Source organism: Corella eumyota, chromosome 7 (genome assembly GCF_963082875.1).
Source record: "Corella eumyota chromosome 7, kaCorEumy4.1, whole genome shotgun sequence".
NCBI classification, from domain to species: Eukaryota; Metazoa; Chordata; class Ascidiacea; order Phlebobranchia; family Corellidae; genus Corella; species Corella eumyota.
The window spans coordinates 8317505-8336381 of record NC_137496.1 but is presented as its reverse complement, the minus strand read 5'-3'; the positions used below and the strand labels follow the sequence as shown (position 1 = coordinate 8336381).

General features: G+C 27.3%; 5 non-coding genes and 3 pseudogenes across 5 annotated transcripts; all 8 read right to left on the bottom strand.

Moving 5' to 3' along the window:
* Nucleotides 1-16810: 16810 nt before the first annotated feature.
* LOC145761297 (5S ribosomal RNA) lies at nucleotides 16811-16929 on the bottom strand. The gene has a single exon (XR_014287259.1). It is a non-coding gene; the product is annotated as a 5S ribosomal RNA (ribosomal RNA).
* A 162-nt stretch (nucleotides 16930-17091) lies between these two features.
* Nucleotides 17092-17210, bottom strand: LOC145760991 (5S ribosomal RNA). The gene has a single exon (XR_014286972.1). It is a non-coding gene; the product is annotated as a 5S ribosomal RNA (ribosomal RNA).
* Nucleotides 17211-17378: 168 nt separating this feature from the next.
* On the bottom strand, nucleotides 17379-17498 carry LOC145761573 (5S ribosomal RNA; annotated as a pseudogene).
* A 147-nt stretch (nucleotides 17499-17645) lies between these two features.
* LOC145760968 (5S ribosomal RNA) lies at nucleotides 17646-17764 on the bottom strand. Its single transcript, XR_014286950.1, has one exon. It is a non-coding gene; the product is annotated as a 5S ribosomal RNA (ribosomal RNA).
* A 168-nt stretch (nucleotides 17765-17932) lies between these two features.
* LOC145761572 (5S ribosomal RNA) lies at nucleotides 17933-18052 on the bottom strand (annotated as a pseudogene).
* A 147-nt stretch (nucleotides 18053-18199) lies between these two features.
* LOC145760966 (5S ribosomal RNA) lies at nucleotides 18200-18318 on the bottom strand. The gene has a single exon (XR_014286948.1). It is a non-coding gene; the product is annotated as a 5S ribosomal RNA (ribosomal RNA).
* Nucleotides 18319-18481: 163 nt separating this feature from the next.
* On the bottom strand, nucleotides 18482-18601 carry LOC145761571 (5S ribosomal RNA; annotated as a pseudogene).
* A 147-nt stretch (nucleotides 18602-18748) lies between these two features.
* LOC145760965 (5S ribosomal RNA) lies at nucleotides 18749-18867 on the bottom strand. The gene has a single exon (XR_014286947.1). It is a non-coding gene; the product is annotated as a 5S ribosomal RNA (ribosomal RNA).
* Between the last annotated feature and the right edge of the window lie 10 nt (nucleotides 18868-18877).

Here is an 18877-nt window from a genome sequence, read left to right as displayed (position 1 = left end):
CGCACTGATGGTTTCAGGATCATCACGTTTTAAACACAGGAGCATCCTTGATCTACAGCAAAGCATGAATGTGTGGCCAACCTCTAGCCTGAAACTCTACCCTGTAAAAATAATCAACAACTTCTCCCACTGGATTTGATTTGTTCATCAACAAATCATGAAAGAAGCATTTTGTTCGTCGATCAAACATCCTCGCAGCCATCACAGGGTTGCTTGCAATCAACTGACAGTACTCAGGCCAACTAAAGTCTTCCTTGTACTCCACATTTAATTGCATGCAAATGCTCTGAATAATCTCCTTCCAGCGGCGGTCACCTTTTCGAATATAATAAAAAGCATTTTTTAAAACATTAAAAAAAATTACTAATTTTTTTTATTTATGATTTTTTGTATATAAAATTATATTAAAATTGTATAAATATTTAAAATAACCGTAAAATTAATGTAAAAGATACCTGCTGAAAAACTGCAAAAAAATGTTGGTAATCCCAGCTGCCTGATCATAGCAAACAAATCATTCATTGTTTTTTCCCAGTAGGCTGGTGATCCTCTTACAGTTTTCAAAAACTTGTAACCTTCATCATTTCTAAATATATTTCTTAAAGAATCTTAATTAAGTAATACTTTAGGAGTAAAAGTAGTTAACAAAGGCGCCTTATTTTTTCTCATAGCAATGGAAATTGCAGACATTAACTCGGTTATCTCTTTAACGTACTGTAAATAAAAAATATAAGTGGGGTCACTAGAAAAAATATTGTAATAAGAAAAAAGCTGACGGTTACAATAGGTACCAATCCCAATTTTCTGAGGTCGCTCCTCTTCAAAAGTGTTTGCTCCATCACAGAAAATTGATGAAAAAGCCAAAGCCTCGTTTTGGATAGCCATGAGTAAAGTGTTATTCTCAGCTGAAGCCAGACACAGCACATTATCATGAATGGCATCACTAACATGCTTGGCAAAATCTGTAGGCCGAAAACAAATATAAAGAGGAGCAGTAGATTAGGTAAAATCTGTTTCTAATTTATCATTCAAACCTACTTCATGACTTACCTGGTCACCTTCAAAAGTGACATTACTTATCCCTATGCCATCAGTTGAAGCAATACTCACCCCCTGACGATCAGTTGAAACAATACTTACCACTTGACAATTAGTTGAAGCAATATTTACCACTTGACAATTAGTTATACTAATACTTACCTCTCCACCAATACTTGAAGAAGTAATACTTACCTCTCCATCATTACTTGAAGCAATACTTAACTCACCATCTTTAAAAAGAATTTCAACGATGATTTTACCCCCGTCCCCACTGTTGCTCACTTTCATACCTACTTGCTCCTCATCTGTAATTTGAATTTAAACACTATAAATAAGATAATATGTAAAGAAATAACAATTAAAAATGTAGCTTTAACTAGCTTGACAGATCATTTTATGTTTTAATATCTATAAACTTTAAAGTACCTAAAAAATTTATTATGTCAAGTTAAAATTGCAAATAAAATTTACAAGCAAAATATTTTACACCTAAGTTACTTCAAATCTTATACCTGAAGCTTCGTCTTCATTTAACTTTTCTTGTTCATTCCATTCCAATAATTATGCTTTATCAATTGGGATTCCATTCCAATAATTATGCTTTATCAATTACTATATCCGTAAAAAATTATTGAAAGTCAATTTAAAATTTATTAAGTTGCTTTTAAGCAGTTAAGAAGAAACTGACAGTGTCTATGAACACTTTTCATCATTCCTTTCGGCAACGAAATCACTTTCATGAAAGGAATGACTGGAGATATTAGATGTCTTTCCAAGTCATTTAACGCTGGTAAGCTGGTAAATCTGATGTAGGTAAAGCAAAATTGTTGACGTAAGCTTGAGGAGGAATGGAATCCTTTAGAAGATGCCGCTTGCACGTTGAACATATATATTTGCAGCCATCATATTCCTATAGGCGTTGGCTTGGTGTCTTATAACATCAAGTTGAACCACGGAATCCCTTCAGAACACACGATGACAAATATTACATGGATATTCACACATCTTTATTGTTTTAATGCAAAACAAATCAATTGCAGCATCGATGTTCTTGTTTTGCTCGAATTTAACCTTTTCGTATTGTCTTTTTTCTTCTTTTTTTGGGTTCATTCGGTCTTAACTTGTTATATTCTGAAACTTTTTTGATCGTGTATAAAGGAATTTTTTTGTACTTTAAACTGGTCTTTTGTTTTGTGTAGGCGGGATTCGTTTTATACTTTTCCTGGGTCATCTTCTTTGTGTACTCCGGATTCGTTTTGTACATTTCCTTAATCATCTTCTTGATATCTTCGGTATTTCTGTTATAACGTAATTTTATTTTGCTGATGGTGTACTGCGGGTTTTTCAAATATGCATCACGGCTCGTCTGTTTCTTTTTCTCGGGACTTTCTTCATAATTTTTCTTGGCATTGTTTTTAAAGTATTGTGGATTGGCTAAGTATTTTTCACGATCTCTTTGTAAATAAAACGACTTGTTGTCTTCATAATATTTCTTTTTGCTTTTAGCCCTAATGAAAGCTCTTCTGAACTAGCTTCCCTAGCTGCTTTTAAAGCTCTCCTTTTTCGTTTTTGATCAATCATAATTTAATTGTGAGTTTTTCGCTTTGGCATTGTAATAATAGTTGATAATAATAATAATAATATATTTGAAATAAAACTGTGCTAAAACATAAATTAAAATAAATTAAATTTAGTATTCTTTATATATAACAAACAGCTGTAAATTTTTTTTAAACGCAATTGACTTTTTAAAGTTGCTTTGTTAGTAAATAATAAACTTATAAAAAAGACGCCATTAGAAGAAGCACTATAGTAAACTAGCATATAACTAAATAAATATTCTCACTTAAATAAATTGCAAACGTTATAACATTGTTATTTAAAGTAACTTAGTATTGATATAGGAAACTAAATAAATAAGAAAAAAAATAATTAAGAAAAAAATTTATGGGATTTTTTTCTTTTAGACCTAAACAATAGATTCGACTGATTAAATACAAAATAGAGCGTGAAAAAGAATTTATATATGGATAAGAAATTATTAAAACGACGCACGGGAAATTGGAGCGCAAAACAATTAAAATCCAGTCTAGCTCCGCGACTTGACAAAATTAACAAAAGACAACGGTAATTAAAAAATGAAAAACCAGAGCGTAACTAACGCGATAAAAATTTTATAAGACGCCACATTGGAAGTTGAAGCGCAGAACAATGAAAATCTGGCCCAGGCCCGCATTTTTAAAAAAATTAATAGAGATTTAAAATAATTAAACAAAGAAAAAATAGGGCAGAACCAACAGGATAACAATTTTATGAGACGCTGCATGTTAAATTAACTTGAAAAACAATATCCCAGGGCTGGACATGGATTTTGTTTCGAGTTGTTGTGAATATCTAAACTGAATAACGAACACATTAGAACCAATTTATTTATTTAAGTATAGGTCAAAAACATTTTATTAATAAACTAGGTTTAGCAATTTAATTAATAAAATGCGTGTTATCACAAAAAAAAGCTATAAACTGTGGTATTTATCTTGTCGCAATAACGGGCATTCTGTCGATAACTTCAAATACTCGCTTCAAGTTCAAATTAAAGCTTTATGAATTTTTAAATTTTCGAAATCTATTATTTCAAACTTTTTATATTATTATTTTTTTTTTAAATAAAATTTTAATACGTTTATATCTTTTTAACATTCATATCTAAAAATACCCAAAATTTAAAAGCTGAACATTAATGTTTAATTTTTATTCAATAAACAAGAAATTCAATATAATAAACAATTAAATTAGGATTTTTTCACACTTTTATCTAATTGATTTTATAATAAAAGATTAATGAGAATTTGAAAGCTTGATATTGATCTTTAAATTTTAATCATTATACAAGCATTTAAATTTAATATATAAACAAGAATTACTTTTTTTAAATGTTTTTATCTAGTTAGTATTATAGTTTGCGATTGACAAAAATTTACTAACATCATGATATACAATTGACCAAGATTTGAAATTTTTTTAACAACCTTGAAACACCTTTTAATTAGTAATTAGTGATAAAAATTGAAATTTTAATTTATTTTTAAGTTACTAATATCATGATATACAATTGATCAAGATTTTAAAACCTAATATCAATCTTTAAATTTGAAAAAAACAAACACTTATTAATTAGTGATAAAATTTGAAATTTTAATTCATTTTTGAGTTACTGATATCATGATATACAATTGAACAAGATTTTAAAAATAAATAACAACCTTTAAATTTTAATAAACAAACACCCTTTAATTAGTGATTATTAAATTTTGTAAATAGGAGGCCTGAAACACGTTATGATATTATACAACATACTAAAATTTCAGACTTTTAAACTCTAAGCAACAAAAGTTATGTTCTTTCAAAATTGGGACTTATAAGAATAAAAAAAATAATAAATACGCTGACAATAACAATATGTTTCGAAATCTAAGATTTCGAACCACCATAATAACTAGATTTATTTGTTAAATAAAATATGATTCGAAATTATTTAATTATTTTTAACATAAATTTTTATAAATAAAAAAAGATATGCTTAAACATTAACTAAGAATATCACATACTTGATTTTTAATAAACAAACAAGCATTTATATATTGTATACAAACAAAAACTATTATTTTAACCAAGTTTTAAGTTGGTAATTTTAGGATATAAATTGTAGTAAATTTTAAATTTCTAAAATTGATTTTTAATTTTTATTAAATGAACAAGCATTTAAATATGATAAATAAACAAAAATTATTTTTCAAATATGTTTTTTAACTACCTATATTATAAAATACATCATACCAAATTTTTAATGCTTAATATCGAACTTTAATTTTTGATGAACAAACCAACATTTAAATATAACAAACAAACAAGAATTATTTTTTTAATTTATTTTCGTATTATTAATAACAATCTTTAAATTTGAATAACAAACACCTATTAATTAGTAATTAGTGAAAAAAATTAAAATTTTATTTCATTTTTAAGTTACTCATATCATGATATACAATTGACCAAGATTTAAAAATATAACAACAACCTTTAAATTTTTATAAACAAACACTTATTAATTAGTAATTAGTGCTAAAAAATAAAACTTTAATTCATTTTGAGTTAGTAATATCATAATATACAATTGACGAAAATTTAATAAATTAATAACATTCTTTAAATTTTAATAAACAAACACCTATTTGATAGTAATTATTGATATTTAAATGTCGTAAATAGAAGGTTTGCGATTCGTTGGGATAATAACAAACATAGGGCAATTCTCATTGGGAAAGTGTTTTTAAAAAAAAAATTAACTTAAATTATTTGTTTAATTAACTTACCTGTTTCTTTGGTTTTGATATTTAAAGTTTAAATTTAAAAAAATTTAGGCAAATAATTTTTTATAAATGATTTTTTTTTTAAATTTAAAATGTACAATTTTTTTTGCACTTTTATGGCTATTTTAAGCAATAATTTTAAGTTAATATAAAAGTTACAAAACAGATTACAACAGATTTGTAATGTGTTAGTACAAGAGGTTTAAACATATGCTTAACATAAGTTAAACAACAAATTCTATATTACAATTTAAAAATCAGCAATTTTTAAGTTTTTAACTTGTAAGAATATAGGTAATTCCGTTACCGAATTTACATAAAAAGTTTTATAACTTGAAATTTAATTAAATACAACTTTTAATATTTTTAATTCTCTGATTTTAGTTGTTAAGTACTATAAATAAAAACTAAACTTTAATGTTCCTTGTCAATTTTATCTACAATAATGGTAACGGAATTACAACATCAGAGATTTTGTAGAAATGCTTATTCTGCCTGGTTTAAGTGATTTAAAATAATATAATTATTTTTATAAGTAAAAAAATGAAATGGCATTGTAATATAATATCCATTCTTTTTAATTTTGTGAGAAGGTAGTTTTGAAATTTATAAATTAGTATTATGGGTACATATATTACTAAATAAAATTAAATAAAAATATTCATAGTTAACAAGTTGATTTTTAACTGATATTTGGCATATTCAAACAATATTATAAGCTATTTTACCCACTAGACTTATTGTTTTTGCATAATTATTCATTTTATTTAGGTGTAACAAATTGTTTCTGCGACATCAATTTTATTACTAATTTAGAGTTTAGCGATTTAGAATTTTAAACATGTTATGTTTGTTTGTTAATTTAATTTTTGGAGTTATGTTTGTAGTTTTTGTTAAAATGGTAGTTAGGAATTTTAAAATTTGGTTTGTTTATTTCTGTTTAAGAGTTTATTTAAAAAAAAACCTAGTAGTTTTCAGTTTTGTAATTCCGTTACCAAGATTTTTTTAAAAAATTTTTAGTTAGGTTTGTTTCTTATTTTAACAGTACCTAAAATTATTTTTTTTAATTTTATCTGAAATTGAGTAAATTTAAGACTAAAGTTACATGCCAAAATTAGACAGTGTCTTTTTGTTACTTAAAGTGTAATTCCGTTACCAAGTTTTTTAAAGTTAATTTGTCAATAAATAAATATTTTTTAAACCCTAACTAAAAAAATATGGTATCTTTTTGTTGCTTTCAATAAGGACAATTATTTACACATGTTTAATTTAAGTTAATTTTTATAAAATTCAGACGAATTGGGATTAAGTATTACCCAACTTTTTATATCTAATTTATTGGCGTAATTCCGTTACCAAACATTTTTCAATTTTTAAGAAGCATAGAAGTTCGAACTGGACTTCTATGCTTATAAAAATTTAGAATGGCAATATATGGGTTGTTTTAACTTAAAAAATGATTTCAATTATATTAAAAAAAAAATTATAAGTTCGTAAACCACAGTAATTGTAATTCCGTTACCGAAGAATTGCCCCATACTGAAAATTTAGAACTTTTAGTTTTAAAAAACAAAAGTTATCATCTTTTAAAATTCTGACTAGAAAGAATAAAAACAACTAGATTTATTTGATAAATAAAATATGGTTCGAAATTATTTGAATATTTTTAACATAATTTTTTATAGGTAAAAAAGGATATGCATAAACAATAACTAAGAATATTTCATATCTTTGATTTTTAATAAACAAAAAAGCATTTATATATATTATACAAACAAAAATTATTATTTTAACTCGGTTTTAAGTTGGTAATATTAGGATATACATTAGACTAAATTTTTATGCCTAAAATTGATTTTTGATTTTTATTAAATAAACAAGCATTTATAAATAAACAAAAATCTTTTTTTAAATATGTTTTTTAACTACTTATATTATAAAATACATTATGTTAAATTTTGAATACTTGATGTCAAATTTTAATTTCAAATAAATAAACAATAATTTAAATATAATAAACAAACAAAAATTAAAATTTTAATCTATTTTTGTGTTATTGCTATCATGATATACAATTGACCAAGATTTAAAAAATTAACAACAACCTTTAAATTTTAATAAACAAACACCTATTAATAAGTAATTAGCAATAAAAATTAAAATTATAATTTATTTTTGAGTTAGTAATATTATGATATACAATTGACCAAGATTTAAAAAATTGATAACAACCTTTAAATTGTAATAAACAAACACCTATTAATTAGTAAAAAAAAATTTAAATTTAAATTCGTTTTTAATTTACCAATATCATGATATACAAAAGACCAAAAATAAAAAAACAAATAACAATCTTTAAATTTTAATAAATAAACACCTACTAATTAGTAAGTAGTGATAAATATATGTTGTAAATAGGAGAATAAAAACACAATCTCATAATAAACAACATACTAAAATATCATAACTGTAAATGTTCACAAACAAAAGTTATTTTAACTTAAAAATTACAGCTTATAAGACACTGGAAAAGATTAATAATAATAATAACAATATGTTTCGAAAACTAAGATTTCGAACCATAATAAATACACTGACAATAACAATATTTTCGAAATCTAAGATTTCAAACCATAATAACTAGATTTATTTAATAAATAAAATATGGTTCGAAATCATTTGATAATTTTTAATATTAATCTTTAATAATAAATAAAATTATGCATGAACATTATTTAACTATGAATGCTTACTGAATAAATAAATCTAATATTACGTAATTAATGATTAGACTAAAAACGTGTAAATTTTTGGATTAAGAAAATTTTAGAACAAAATTATTTTAAAATATCAATATTTAATTTTTTAATCAACAAAAGTAATTAAATATACTTAACAAACAAAAATTAATTTTTTAACCTAGTTTTAAGTTGTTGATATCAGAATATACATTACACATAACAATACACAAGTTTTAAATGCCTAAAATTAATTTTTGATTTTTAATAAATAAACAAGAATTTAAATATAATAAACAAACAAAAATTATTTTTAAATAGGTGTTTTAATTACTTTAAATAGGTATTTTAAATACATATTACTTAATTTTAATTGCTTTATATCAAACTTTAATTTTTAATAAACAAACAAGAATTTAAATATACTAAACAAACAAAAATTAAATTTTTAATCCATTTTTGACTTATTAATATTATAATATATACCGGACCAAAATTTGAAAACCTAATAACGATTCCTAAATTTTAATAAATAAACACCTATTAATTAGTAATATTTAAACTATCAAAATAGGAGGAATAGAACACAATATGATAATAAACAACATACTAAAATTTTAGAGATTTATATAAACAAAATCAAATGTTATTCGATTTCAAAATTCGGATTAGTAAGAATAAAAATATTGACGAATCATATTAACGAGATTTAGAGTCTTGCCAAAGTTATTTTGTAGTTGGGCCAGAATATATTTGTAGTCAATAAAAAATAAGTTTTTACGGTTAGGGCAACCTGTATTTTCGGTAGAGCAAAATTTTTATAGTCGTTCTAAAAGTTTTAAGGCGGTTGGCTAAAACAATACTTGTTTTTTTCCTATATGTTATGGCACCAAAGTGGTTAATAACATTTAATGCTATTAACATAAAACAAAAAGATGTATAACATGTAATCTGGTCATGTATTTTTTTATTTATTACTTTTTTTTTATTTGTAAATTCTTTTTTTAAACAGGCAATACTGGTTTCAAAGCAAAAGGGGTGGTAGTCTTAACCGCTTTGGAGCGAGTTGGAGAATGGGCTCACTCTACCAGGGTTAAGGATTAGTGCTAAGTTTTGTAATTAAAAAGTAAAAATATTTATTTTTACGATACCAAATAGTGTGTAGATGTATAAAGTCCATGTGAAATTAATTGCTGAAACGTCAGCCAGAAAAACTTGTGTATCATCAGGCTTATTTTTCATTCTGCTATTTTCTTAGTCTCTTAACAATAATTACAATTCCCCAGGATACGGAGCAAATTTTTCAACCTTTTAACTATTTTAATTCAAGTTTTAAAAATGCAAGATTTTTATTTTTAAATCTGCAAATTTTGTTTTTTTAATTGCAAAGTTACCATACTGACAAAAAAGGCTTAGAAAAAATAAAAGGTGAAAAAGTGCTAAGAAAACAAAAAATTACAAAAATAAAAGATGACAGGTTTTAAAAAAAATAGTTTGTTCAATTCACACCTATTTTATTCTGGCTCCTAAAAGTTTGTTATAAAAACGCTATTGCGAAAAAACCTATGTTAAATAATTACTTTAACCTATTTTTAATTTTGTTGAAATTTAGTGCTTGAAAATTATAAAATTGCGTTTGGGATTCTGTTTATAACACATAAAAACTTTGACAATATTACGTTATTTTGTTTAAGCATAATTTTAAAAGGTCCTAATTAAAAAAAAATTTACATTGCTTTACGAATAAAAACGAGAATAATATTTTAACAATTTACCTTTAAACTTAATTTTGTGTAAATTTGATTTTTAGTTCAAAAAAAATAAACAAATTCAAGCCAAATATACGAATTGTTGCAAGAGGACTTTAGCGATATCTAACAAATGTTTTCAATTATTACGACGTTAAAGATTATTAAATTGAAAAAAATAATGTTTTTATTTTAATCAGAGGATGATACGCCTAAAATAACAAAACGTAAATTAAGGAACCGTGTCACGCAAAGCTATTAACTAAGATGCTTTATTATGTCCACAGTAGACTTAATTATTATTCACAGTTTTGTAATAATTTTTTTTGATTAGTATTACGATAACATTTGAATACAATATATTAATTGGTAGACTTTATCTTTAAAACAAAAACTCTAATGTAGTAAAGTTGCATTGTTTTAACTGGTAGTAATTTTTTCTATCTTAAGGTAGGCTACATATTAATGATATTTTACTTGTTATATTGCATGTGCTATCGTAAAATTTATGTTGCTATTTATTTTTAAAGTCGTGCTTTTCGTTGGTGCAAATTTTGTTAGGCACGATATCTTTCAACTTTCCCTCTTTATTGGTTCCCTAATGTCTGACGTAAAAGTCTTGCTGTAAAATATGACGTTTGTTAAAAAGTTGTTGGAATTGACTTTTCGCAAAATTAAAAACGTTTTTAAATATTAAATAATAGTTCATTTAGAACAACTATAAATTTATTAAAACATAACTTAAATATTTAATAAAAAACACAGTTAAGTGATTTGAAATTGTAAAACATTTTTTGAATGCAAAAAACATTTTTTTACTTAATCTGAAATTTTCCTAATAATATTTGTTTTTTTAGGTGGCTAAAGGTGTTAAGTTATAAATTTTATCACATTAAATAAAAACTAGATAAAGGCGGGATAATGCTTGATTTAAAACCCGATTTTTATTCAAAAACTAAAGAAGTTTAATTTCCCCTTTTTAAATAAATTAATCACCCGCTAGGCACTGCTGCTAATATAACAAGATAGCTTTTGAAAGTGGAAAACTATATACATTTATATATATTCCTTTTCGGGGAATAACCTTATTAACCGCAAAATTGCGCGCCATATAGTTGTATGCTTTAAAAACTAGAACTAATTTTTTTATTGCGCTTTGTAATCGAACTAAAACACCTTGAGTTTAGAAACACAGCAGAGGTTTAATCAGCAGTTCTGACTCAGTCTCAATTAAATTTTGATTGTTATATAATGAAAAAGATTTTTTGTAAAATATATCACACAAAACTTTTGTCAACTTTTTTAAATTTTCGACTTTCTCTATCTAAATTAGAAAAATAATTTTTAAAAAAGGATAATAAATTTTGAAACAAGCAATTTTTGCTTCATAAACCTACTTTATTTTTATAGGTCGAATATTGTCATGCCGAAAAATGTGTGCTACACAAGCAAGCAAAAGTGAAGCAGGCAGAAGTCACTATCATTATTCTGAATGCCTTTCAATATTTTCAAGAAAAGCACATTTTGTTAGGCATTTACACAAGCATGAAGTAAAAAAAGGTAGGTAAACCCTTGGTTATAACTAATTAAGGGACTCAGATTATTTGTAACCAACCAAACTTTGAAGTTAAAAATTTTATAATTCTTATGCAGATACAAAAAATCTACCCAAAGTTACAAAAAAATAATGTGAAAAAACAAAAGGTTTGTGAAGTTTCATTCTTTGTCTTAGAAATTTACAAGCCTTTGATTAAAAGAATGTTTTAATGTAAATAGGCTAATATATATTTATAAATTTTTTTTTAAAGAGAATAAACTATAATATGCAAAATTTTGTATGTATCTTTTGTAACAACCTTTGATTTAATTTAATGTTCTACATCTTAACTTAACTATTTATTATAAATTGTTTAAGTTGTAATACTAAAAAAAACAAATAATGAACACAATTTTTATAAATGTGGGTCCCTTTTATTGCCATGTTTATAAAAACCTTAGTTATTAATAACAAATACCTTATTTATTCAATTAATAATAAGCATTTATAACAAATAACAATAAAGTAGGGCTTGATTATAATTTATACTAATTCATTTTACAATGAATGTTATCCAAAAATAAAGGACAAAGGTAAAATTATTTACTAGAAAACAGTATGTTAAAAACCCAGTTAAAGTATTAGTTTGTCAATACATAAAATAACTTAGTTTATAAAATGTATAAAATATTGTTTTAATAAAATCATTTTTCATGGTTTTACATATACTAGTTGTCGGAGATGGAGAATTTAAATGTCGTCATTGCAACCGGTCATTTCAACACCTTGTTTTCTTCAGAAGACACGGAAAAAAACTTATGGCATAGTGCAGACCGAAAGGCCGGCCATATGCATTCATAAGAAATCTGGTATTTTTTTCGTTGCTTGTGCAAACAGGGGTGCTTTGGCCCCGATTTATGTTAGAAAACATCGAACTTTGAGATCACAATGCACTGATGAAGAAGTGAGACCCTGTTAAAAAAAGCGGAATGAACGCCCTCACCTTGGGGCTACAAAATATGCGGACTATTCTGATCACAAATTATTTCAACTTAATGACTTTAGCCGGTTAACAAACACAAACCTTGTTAACAAGCAATCACTAAAAAAATATGAAAATTTATTTAAAATAGCCAGTTTTATTAGTGAACCACTAATAATTTATGGTGATTTTGCTAGCTTAGGTTATTCAGACCGGCTAAAGTATTTTTCAGTTTTCAATAATGAAATAACTTATTATGCAAAATTACAAAGGGTGAGGGTTACTTTTGGTGTTGTCAATGCCCCAAATCAAAAAATCAGCGAACCTGCATGCATGAAAATATTGCAAAGGCATTCTTCTTGACTTACCACCCAGAAATCTTCAACAAACAAACAGGTTTGCACACGTTTTTAAAATAACATACTACACAAACAGAGGTTGATTTTATGTTTGTTACAGTTTAAGAACCAACTGAGATGGACCAGAAATAAATGGATTCATTCTGAACAGAAAAAACAAAGGTAAAAATAAAACGCTATTAGCCTTATCATGACAATTGCGACAAAGCCTAGATTTTTCGAGACTTTGCAATTCCTGAAATGCATTTGATATCAAGGGTTCTTACAGTTTAGTCTCGAAAAGTGTAGTTTCAATTTCTAGCGGGCTTGACATTGAGATTTTTAGCAAATCATCCAACATTTCGCTGAAGTTATCGAAGGGAAGTGTGCTGGTCTTATAACCTCTTTTAAATAAAAATATTAGATCTTTACAGTAAATTATTTAAATAAAATAACACAAACGCTTATATAAATTTAAAGGATTTTGCATATACTTTTGAATGTGCACAACGTTAAAACCCATTAATCTTGCTTCTTCAATCAAATGTGATGTTTGAATGTCGCTGTTAGCAGTTTTGCCTCTCCGACCTGCTATTTTTGTTTCGTTGTTATTTACATGTCCGCTCTTTTCTAGGTTTGAAGTTGGACTAAAATCGTATTTAATAGGTTATAGATTGTTTATTAGAGTATTTAAGACAAAAAAATAACGCTTAGTATTTCGAATTTGAATGTAAAAAAGCATTTATTTTATATTTACTTAAAATTCATAAAACTTGGTGCACTCTGCGACGGTCGTTGAAGGTTAGGAAATCGACTTGTTACAGTTTCAACAAATCCCGATCCTTTTCTTTGCAACAAAAACTCACATCTGCGAACGTTAATAAAATTTTAACAAAGTGTTATTTAGGAACTTTTGTATTAAGGAAAAATTGTGAAGCTCACTTTGGAAACCTTATCATGTTCAAACCATGGTTCATCATTTAGTTCCTAATTTTGTAAACTTCCATTGCAATACCAACATTTTACCCTATCGCGGTTACCTTTAAAAAAAACGATATGTATATAAGAATTTCCTATACAATAAAAATTAAAATACCAACCCAAGTAAAACAGCCCTGCTTTAGCAAACTGCTGGGGTGGGCTGATCGTTTTTTCCTTAGGCCAATTTCTAGAGTCCACAAACGTCTGCAACCGGTCAAAAACATCTCTCATGTGTGGATTTCGAGGTTGCAAGCAAGGAAACAGACGTTCTAACACAGTTTTAGTATTCGTGTTAATTATACAATTCGTCCTTTGCCTAGGTGTTTTGTTTGGAAAAGCGGGTATTTCATTATTTATTTATGACTCATAGACTGTCTGGTTGTGGGATGTTTTTGCTCTATTAGTTGCAGTTGTCAGCGTTGCTTGTCCTATTTAGAAAGATTTCTTAATAACATGTTCATTTTTAACATGAAAACACAATATAAAAGCAGACATTGTAAGCGTTTTTTTCTTAACTTACTTATTGTTGCAGTGCCATTGCTATTTCTAGCTACTAATGAGTAGTCGCTATTATGCTATTCTCGTGACAGTGGGTCACCTATGCACCAGTCTTCGACGCACCGAATTAAATTAAACTTTCAACAAAATAGATTTTGAATATGCAAAAAAATAAAAAATTAAAACGCACAATCATACTATTCGCACTTTCATTTTTAAACAAAGGCAAGGCATATTTTTCAAGATAATATTTTAAGGAAATGATTTTGCAACACAAACAGAATACAAAGTAGGTTATACTTGTTAATTGCAAATAGAAAATCAGGACCTAAAGCATTTTACGCGGTCTCGGTAACCAGTAAAGAACTTTAAAAGCTTTTAGGTAGTTTTTATAAGTACAATTTGCTACAGGGTAATTAATGATATCAAAATAAATAAAATCGCTTTGACTTAAATATATTTCTTTGCTTTCGTAATAACGTGCTTAATTTTATCGTTTTGTCATAAAATAATTTAATTTTTTTTCGATTTGTTTTAAAACAATTACGAACTTTTTCAGTAAAATGGGGTTTATTGTATTTGCATAAGATACGTCAAAAAATAATCAATTAAGTTTCATCGAATTTTCATTTGTCGCAAAGCATTTTATTTCGTTAAACTAAGGAACATAAGAACAAATTCTAATAAATATTATTTCATGCTTAGCCAACCACTAAATTTTATCTGAATTTTGGGAAAAATAATTTTTATATAAACTTAGGTACATATTATCATCTGAGTTCCGCATGAGAGTGTGTCTGCTACGATGTACAAGCTGGGTATAGGTTATCCTTATAAAGCTTTCTGTAACCTCTTAAGAAAAATAAATTATATGTTAAATAATTTAAAAGTGTCATTGAGCAACCAATCAACAAATTTGAAATCGAAAACACGTAGCCTATAGCATTTTGTGAAATTGACCAATTTAGAATGTCAAAGTAAAAGTTATTTTTTAATAAATAGTTTGAAATGGTTCAAATTTTGTATAAGAACTGCTTAGACTGTTTGTAATTACGATTTTTCTAAATAAATCCATAAGACAAGTTTACTTGAATTCTGTGTTCTGTAAATTAAAAATTTCCTAAAAGCGATGCTACCAAAAATTCCACCAGTCATTATTATTGTCTTAAAATAAATTTACACGTAAGATGATATAGTTAGATATTTTTTAAAAAGTTGAAAATTTCAAGCTAGAGCTACTTGTTGGATTGTTATTTTTCTAACATTTTAACTATTTATTAGAAACATATTATTTTGTTTTTCCTCATTTTTTTTAGCTCAAGATAAACTTATTTACTTATTTGGAAACCCAAATAAGGTTAACAATTCTTGGTTTTAATGATTTAGATGACTTGCTTTGTTGCATAAAATTTGTTTTTTTAAACATTGGCTAACAAACTGGTTTAGTTTTATTAAATATCCTTTTGAGCTGTTCAATTACACTTTGCCACCTTTTCTAAAATTTTTTGCTTTTTTAAGATAAAAAGTAGAGTTTTTCCCCCACCAGTCTGCACAGGTAACCTTACCTTATAAACTTGATGTAACATACAAAAGATGTTTTAACTTCCATTTTTGTTTAGTTAAATTTCTAAAAAATATTTAACCTTTTATATCAATTAATATTAAATATCGGAGATGTATAAAAAGCATCGGTAAACCGAATAGATTGTGCCTTTCTAAATTTTAAATTAAAAATTTAAAGGAATTATGTGGGCAGGTATTTTTGGGAGATGAGGTATTTTTTAATTACCAGATAAAAATTAATTAAAGTCATTAAGCAATATTTTTGAATAAAACTTTAATTTTAAATCATAACTCTTCTTACGTCATGGGTGCAAGTGCGGTACAACAGGTATGGCATAGGGCAAAATTTTATATTAACGTAGTTGGGTTGTTCACTTTTTAAACCAAGTACTATTCACCAATTTTCAGATGAACAACATTTATGGTGGCAATTTCTATGCTGTATGGTTCGGAGTGGTTTATGGAAGGTCGATTTCGAACGACAGAAAGAAACCCACTTGTATGTTTTATTTTTAATTATTTTTTAATATTGGCTTTCTAAAAAAAAGTTTGTTACAGGTCATGCAAATGTTTTAAAAGACTTGCATAATGCCTATATGCCAACATTTTCATTGGATGATACTAGTAAGTTATTTTACTTAAAATTTTTCTTTTGTTGTAAAAATTTTTTTTAAACATAGGCGTAAACATGATTTTATTTTTAGGTAATTGATTTTATTAAATGTAAAGTAATAATGTATGATCCTATGGGAAATGGAGGCAAACGAAAAATAAATATTTTAGATAATATTATGCAAGAAAGTACTTTTATAGGTTTAGTAATGGAAGGCAAAAAATTTCAGGTCGTATGTGATGTGGTGAGCCAACACATTTATCATTAACCGTGTATATTTAAAATAAAATAAATGACTTGCGTCGCTTAGCAATTATATCAAATATATTAATTTTCAAAAATTTTGATAAAAAATGACTTCTACATAAAGTACTTTTTAATATGCTAAAACACTTATAAAACGCCTACGACACCCGGTATTCCCAGGCGGTCACCCAACCAAGTACTAACCGGGGCCGACGTTGCTTAACTTCCCAGATCGGACGAGATGGGGTGTACTCAACGTGGTATGGTCGTAGGCAATGTGATGTGCCAACACATTTAACATTACCCAGGTATATTTAAAATAAAATAAATGACTTGCGTCGCCTAGCAATTATATCAAATATATTAATTTTCAAAAATTTCGATAAAAATGACTTATACATAAGGTACTTTCTAATATGCTAAAAAACTTATAAAATGCCTACGACACCCGGTATTCCCAGGCGGTCACCCATCTAAGTACTAACCGGGCCCGACGTTGCTTAACTTCCCAGATCGGACGAGATGGGGTGTACTCAACGTGGTATGGTCGTAGGCAATGTGATGTGGTAAGCCAACACATTTATCATTAACCGTGTATATTTAAAATAAAATAAATGACTTGCGTCGCTTAGCAATTATATCAAATATATTAGTTTTCAAAAATTTTGATAAAAAATGACTTCTACATAAAGTACTTTCTAATATGCTATAAAACTTATAAAATGCCTACGACACCCGGTATTCCCAGGCGGTCACCCATCCAAGTACTAACCGGGCCCGACGTTGCTTAACTTCCCAGATCGGACGAGATGGGGTGTACTCAACGTGATGTGGTGAGCCAACACATTTATCATTAACCGTGTATATTTAAAATAAAATAAATGACTTGCGTCGCTAAGCAATTATATCAAATATATTAGTTTTCAAAAATTTTGATAAAAAATGACTTCTACATAAAGTACTTTCTAATATGCTATAAAACTTATTAAATGCCTACGACACCCGGTATTCCCAGGCGGTCACCCATCCAAGTACTAACCGGGCCCGACGTTGCTTAACTTCCCAGATCGGACGAGATGGGGTGTACTCAACGTGGTATGGTCGTAGGCAATGTGATGTGGTGAGCCAACACATTTATCATTAACCGTGTATATTTAAAATAAAATAAATGACTTGCGTCGCTTAGCAATTATATCAAATATATTAGTTTTCAAAAATTTTGATAAAAAATGACTTCTACATAAAGTACTTTCTAATATGCTATAAAACTTATAAAATGCCTACGACACCCGGTATTCCCAGGCGGTCACCCATCCAAGTACTAACCGGGCCCGACGTTGCTTAACTTCCCAGATCGGACGAGATGGGGTGTACTCAACGTGATGTGGTGAGCCAACACATTTATCATTAACCGTGTATATTTAAAATAAAATAAATGACTTGCGTCCCTTAGAAGTTATATCAAATATATTAATTTTCAAAAATTTTGATAAAAAATGACTTCTACATAAAGTACTTTCTAATATGCTATAAAACTTATAAAATGCCTACGACACCCGGTATTCCCAGGCGGTCACCCATCCAAGTACTAACCGGGCCCGACGTTGCTTAACTTCCCAGATCGGACGAGATGGGGTGTACTCAACGTGGTATGGTCGTAGGCAATGTGATGTGCCAACACATTTAACATTACCCAGGTATATTTAAAATAAAATAAATGACTTGCGTCGCTTAGCAATTATATCAAATATATTAGTTTTCAAAAATTTTGATAAAAAATGACTTCTACATAAAGTACTTTCTAATATGCTATAAAACTTATAAAATGCCTACGACACCCGGTATTCCCAGGCGGTCACCCATCCAAGTACTAACCGGGCCCGACGTTGCTTAACTTCCCAGATCGGACGAGATGGGGTGTACTCAACGTGATGTGGTGAGCCAACACATTTATCATTAACCGTGTATATTTAAAATAAAATAAATGACTTGCGTCGCTAAGCAATTATATCAAATATATTAGTTTTCAAAAATTTTGATAAAAAATGACTTCTACATAAAGTACTTTCTAATATGCTATAAAACTTATTAAATGCCTACGACACCCGGTATTCCCAGGCGGTCACCCATCCAAGTACTAACCGGGCCCGACGTTGCTTAACTTCCCAGATCGGACGAGATGGGGTGTACTCAACGTGGTATGGTCGTAGGCAATGTGATGT